The sequence below is a fragment of the Elephantulus edwardii genome, unplaced genomic scaffold (genome assembly GCF_000299155.1).
Source record: "Elephantulus edwardii isolate Elephantulus edwardi_28Jun2011 unplaced genomic scaffold, EleEdw1.0 scaffold00159, whole genome shotgun sequence".
In the NCBI taxonomy this organism is placed as follows: domain Eukaryota; kingdom Metazoa; phylum Chordata; class Mammalia; order Macroscelidea; family Macroscelididae; genus Elephantulus; species Elephantulus edwardii.
The window spans coordinates 2,730,608-2,737,223 of NW_006399909.1; positions in this window are offsets into that span (position 1 = coordinate 2,730,608).

Genomic DNA, 6,616 nt, shown 5'->3' on the forward strand with positions numbered 1-6,616 from the left:
TTTTCTATTTCAGAAGATGCATACAAACAACACATTTTGCATGCAATATACTCAATAATATTTGCATATCTATGCTCAATGCCAATGAACATAAAATTGAAACCAAGCATCTGTGAACTACACATACTCTTTGCCAAGTGTTGTAATCAGTACCATAGGCATCATTAACTTCAAGCCATTAAGTTCAACGTCCTACTTTCTGTTGACAAGTGCTACTATTTTTAGGAGTTTTCTTCATTCCTTGCCTTGCTTGGTTGCTCTTGCACCTCCTGAGAAAAGAGAATCAAATTTATGTTAATTCTTTTGAAAATTGCCCCCTGTAGCCAAAGGGTGACAAACATGAACTGCCATTGTAATGAAGTCCAAGTGCTACTCTTTAGTTGATCTGCTGGTGGTGGGGCAGGGGGGGGGAACCAACACAAAAAAACCCTTTGCTAAACATGGTTACTATAAACCCACACTGATCATTAACTTCAAGGCCACTTCTGGAGATTCTCCTAAGGATTATAAGTCACTAAAATTGGTGTATGGCTGAACTTTAAAATTATTTACTAGAAGTCATGATATGATTGAACATGATTTAAGTGATTTTTTTAATAATTTTTTTTTGCAGAGGTTTTGGATTTCCATTCATTCATTGCCGCAATTTTCTCCCTTCCCACCCCTCCCCATGATTTTCTTTTTTCAACATGCTTATTTCCTACCAATTACTCTCCAGGAAGTTGTTTGTTGGATTTCAATGGCCATATGTACAATTTCAACTTTTTTTTTCACAATTAGAGAAAAGGTGGAGTTTGTTCAATATGAATTTATATCATCAAGAACAGGAGAGAAACAATAATGATATTACTATTTTCAGATTCTATACTATATATAAAAACTATTATTATTATTATTGTTGTTGTTGTTGTTGGGTGCAGTCAACAATACCTATCCTTTGCTAGCTCCTCCACTCTAATATGCATGAGGACATTGTTAGGTACTGTCAATCCATCTTGCTTAGAATCTTCCTCTCTTTGGCTAACTCTCCACTTTTTTGAGCATAATGTATTATCTAATTATCAGCACCTCTTAATAATATGCCGAAAGTATGTTTCACCATCCTTACTTCCAAGTAGCACTCTGGTTACATTTCTTCAAGTACAAATTTGTTTATTCTTTTGGCACTCAACGTGGTATTTGTTCTTTTTTTCCAATACCACAACTCAAAGTTATAGATTCTTGGTCTGTACTGTTTAGTCCTTGTCCAGCTTTCAGATACACATGGAGTAATTTAAAGACCATGGTTTGGATCAGAAGCATCATCATCTTAAACTGACATCAATGCTCTTTAATATATTAGAGAAGTCTTTTATTTATCCAATACAATATGTCCTGTGATTGCTTCATTTTAGGTCCAAGAATGTTGGTTGTAGATCCAAGCAAGATGGAACCTTTGACAATTTCAATCTTTTTTCTAATGAGAATGATGTTTCCTAATGTCATAGTAAGGAGGAATTTTGTTTTCTTGATGTTAAGATTTTTCAGCAAGCATTTCAATCAAGTCCTCATTAATTTCATCAAATACGATTTGACAATTCTTCTGATCCTGATGATTTACTCTTCTTCATAAAGTCCAGCTTTGTGAATTATTTGCTCACTATATAGACTGAATATGTATGGAGAAAGGATACAGTCCTAAGTCACATCTTTCTTAATTTTAAATCATGCAGTGTTCCTTCTACTACTTTCCACTCTCTGCCAAAATCTAGCTAACATCTGTAATGATATTCCTGGTGCCATGGCCTCTTCTAAATCCAGCTTGAATTTCTTGCAGTCCTTTGTTGAAATAGAGTTCTACTTTTGGACAAGTTTTATTAAGTCTTTACTTACTCGTGATATTGATATTGGTGGGTAATTTCAAATTCTCTCTCCTCATCTTGTTTTTTTCCTTGGTGCTTTTACATACCATTGAGTCAAATATAACCTACACTGACCCTATGAAGAATAGGTTTGAACCCTTGCCCTATCCTGTGCCAACCCCACTGCCTCAACAACCCTGTCCCCCTGACCCCAGCCACTGTGTCAATCCATCTTACCCAAGGTCTTTTTCTCCTGCACTGATCCTCCACCCTTCCAAGAATGATGTCCTTATCCAAAACCCAGTCCCTCCTGGTAACATGTTCAAAGTATGCAACACGGCTTCAACATCTTTGCTTCCAAAAAGCATCCTGCTTTCAGCCTCTCCAGGACAGAACTCTTCTCTTGGCAGTGCACATCAGGTTCAATACTACTCTCCAGTGCAACAACTCAGTGGCATTGATCCTTTTTCTGTCATCTTTAATCACTGTCCAGCTCTCCAATACATAGCAAGTAATTGTGAAGATCATGTCTTGGATAGGGGCACCGTCTCTAGACTGACCTCTGAAAAGTTTCCTGACAGCAACTTTACCTAAAGCAATTTGGCTTTTGATTTCTTGACTGCTGATGCCAAGAGTGTTGATTTGGAACCAAGCAAGATGAAATTGTTAACAATCTCAATCTCTTCTCCTTCTATCATGATGTTGCCAATTGGTGAGAATCTTCATGGGTTTTACTTTTTTATAGTAAGCTTCAACCCATATTGCAGACTACAGTCCTTGACCTTCTTTAATAAGTGCTTCTCATCAGTTTCAGCAAGCAGTTTGTATGATCTACATAATGCTAGTTGTTGATTCTTCCTCTAATCCTAATGTTGTATTTCTCCCCATAAATCCCAGCCTCCAGAATGATCTGTTTCACGCATAGATTGAAAATATATGAAGGAAGGATGCATCTCCAACACAATCCTTTCTGGATTTTGAACCATATAGTGTTTCCTTGCTCTATTCAGAAAACTGTTTCCTGGTCTAAGTTTCACATGAGCATATAAAAAATATTAATGCTTAAAAACAATGTTGTAATAAGACTTCTAAAGTTTATACCACTTTTAAAAACTCAGAGGTATAATCTCCAAAAGAGTCATGAGGTAATAAGGCTCTAAGGCTCTTCAGTAATCCTATTGTTGTGGCCATGCGTTGTCAACTTGAGAACCTCCAGAGAATTTTCAGGAACAGTTAACTGCATAAGAAGAAATGCCTTTCTTTCTCCCACAGAGCAGCTTGTGAATTTGATCCATGTGCCGTTGCGTTGGCAGAACAGCTTCTTTCAACAAGGCCAGTAGAGCTCCAGTGATTCTGCCGTCTAACTAACTGAATACAAAGAAAGTCCACGTATTAATTGTGTTCAGTTTATAGGATAATATTATGTAGCTCAAATCTTACAAGTATAAGAACAAACCAATTTCTAATCTGTATTTTGCCTACTCTGAGTCCTGAGGAAAAATTGAACATGTATCTTTTCATATATTTATTGGTTTTAAAAACATATGAAATGTGCAATTCATATTTTTAAGATTTCAAAGTGATGATATGACGCATATGAAGTATGAGGAGAACGTATATGGACCCTTAGACTATACCTCGTACTAAAAAAAAATAAAATAAAGTTGGTATTTGTACAGTGACCTGTGAATAATGCTCCAAGAAGGCACTCTACCCTGGGATGGCTGTACAGTGATCAAGCTTTGCTATCAATTTAGTTTGTGCCAAACAGAAAAACTATCCCTTGGCCTCAGGATGTTTGGAATATTGGAATTTTAGATAAAATATGATGACCTACTCAATGCTACTTGAAAATTCCAAAATTGTGTCTATTTCATTTATGAGGGCTCTACATCATTTCCTGGATCATTGGGCCCTTCATCCTGTGCTTCATGTACACAGTGAAGAGGCAAGAGGATTAAAAGAATTGTTTCTGGCAAACTGCCAAAGCTCTGCACCAGCTGCATGTCCAGGTGGGATTATGTGGTTTTGACCCAGGAAATGTCACTCAAGTGTTGATTCCATTGTCTTCTCACTGTAAGAGGTGGGATAGATGATTGCCTAGTGGACTTGACAACTACAGTTAATCCTCTGGGCAGAAAAGCTCTTACACAAGACTCACTAGTCATTTCTAAAATTGTATTCTTAATACCAAGAGTCACATAGATTCCCTAGGAGATAAAACTGAGCATCTCCTCACCTTCTTTAAATAAATCAACAGCTAGAGTGCACTCAATTTATATAGGTCTACTAAAAAGCATTTAAAATATAGAAACAGTGAATCTTTAATAACAGGTATAAGTAATTAAAAGAAATGTTGAGAGTAGTATATGATATGCACACACCTATGTAATTTCCATAAGACAAGAGCCCCAAGGGATTACTAGTTAAACAATTAGCTGATAATAGAAAGTTACAAGTTTTGTTTAATAGAATTAGTACTTTTGCTTCTTGTTGTGTTTCTGTGTAAAGATAAACTCATGTGCAGAAAAGATAGCCTTCTGATATGAATGTAGTTTGGATTATGTTTTAATTTCATCAGATTTTTGTGAAGAGCTCTCAATTTGACTATTACCCGTAGCAACCCTATGAAGAACAAACCTGAGTCTCGCTGTATCCAGCGTCATCCTTGCAATCTCAGACACACTGAGCCCATTGTTACAGTCAGTTTTTTTTCAGTCCATCTTGTTGAAGGTCATCCTCTCTTTCTCTGACCTTTTACACTTCCTAGCATATTTTTTTCAGATCATTGTCCTCTCTTGGAAACATGCCTAACACATATGAAACAAAATTTCACCATCCTTGTCTTGAAGGAGCACCCGAATTGCATTTTCTCAAGATGGACTTGTAGGTTCTTTCAGCAATCCATAAGCTATCTTTCTAACATCACAATTCAAAGGCATAGCTTCTTCTGCTGCTGCTACCTTTATTTATTGTCCAAACTGCACGTAAGTATAAAGCAGTTGAAAACGCTATGACATTGATCAGGTGTACCTTAGTCTTTAGTAAGCCAGGAATGACAAAGTGAAGAGGGATGGTGTCTCGTTCTTCTTCAAAAAGAACATTCCAAAATCAGTGCTATAGAGCAAAGATGCCAATGATGGGCTATAGCCATACTCACACAAGGAAGACTTGTTAATATAACTATCATTATAATAAGGAGTTTTAATTGGTTAGTTTTTAAAAATTGTGTTGCCAACCCAAAGGAGTATGGTTTGAAAAATTACAAGCTGCTTTGTGAAATAAAGATGAATAGTCACCTTCCATGTTATTTAGTGCCTCTGAAAACCTAAGTGAGAGTCAGCTATGGGATAGTTCCAAATCAATGATACATAACTACAATATTATTCAAATATGCACACTAACCATAAACTTGAAAACTTCTACCAAATTTTGCAGTCTGAAGTTGATCAAACATGTAATATGATTCACCAATAATAAGTAGTGACTAGAATACAAAAGTTCAGAACAAGGAAAAAGGGTCAGTAATCAGAAATTTTGGGTGTGATGACAAAATGAGGCTGGTAGTAGAATGATAAAATTTTGTACAATCAATGATTTATTCATTACAAACAACTTTTATTAAAAAAAAAACACAGATGGTGATGACTATACGTGTGGAATTAACTTGCTGGGCTACATAGGAATCAGATTGATTATATATGTTAAAAGAATCATTGAAAAAGCTCAATACCAACTTTGAATACCAGGCTCAGTTCTGACTGTAGAACAGATCATCAACTACTCAAAACCAAACATAACCTTGAGTCTATTCCATCAGAACTTAAAAACAGTTTACTGTTGAGCTGCCACGTCAGTGTGTGCCCAATTCAGGCCATGGTTCTCAATTGCTTGTTATGCATCTGATTGATGGGCAATAAATAATCATGGCACAAGAATAAAAAATGCCTTAGAGTTGCGTTGGAGAAGAGAATGGACCATACATGAACACCCAAGAAAATAAACCAATCTGTCCTGGGAAGAGTAAACTAAGTTGCTTCTAGGAATCTAGGATTTTGAACGTCTGTCTCACACAGTTTGAGCACATTGCCAAGAGTGGCCCATCCTTACAGAAACATATCGTGCCTACAAGGGTAGAGGAAGACCCTAGATGTGATAGAGTGACGCAACAACTGTGGCTATATGATCATGATGTGTCAGGGACAATGATATGGGCTCAGGATAGGGCAAGGGTAAAAGCTATCATCCAGAGGCTTGTGAATGAGATGGATTGGCACAGTTACTGTGGCAATGGGATCAGATGCATTGGAGTGCTGGGGTTGGCTCAGGATGGGGAAAGGTTCAAAGCTGTTGCCCCTAGGGTCACTATGAATCTTAGTGAACACTGTGACACATAAGAAAAACAACCAGGAGAGACTCACAATTTCCAGGAGAAGATCATCATGCTTGATAAACCACAGGTAAGAAAGAGGATTATACTTACAGATACAAATTGACACAATCCTTATAGTATAGTCATCATAGCAATGATATGTGGAAGGATTGTTTGTTGACAGTGTTTATCTTACATGGAGGTCATGAACTGGAACTATCTGGATAATACATAACAACAAGCATAGAGAGAGTAACTATCACTACTACTATTATTTAATTGTGTGCAAATGTTGTTCTTGTTACGTGCCATTGAGTCGCTTGCGACTCATAGCGACCCCTATGTACAACAGCCCTAAACTCAACTCTATCCTGTGCCAATCGCACTGCCTCTGACACGCCCA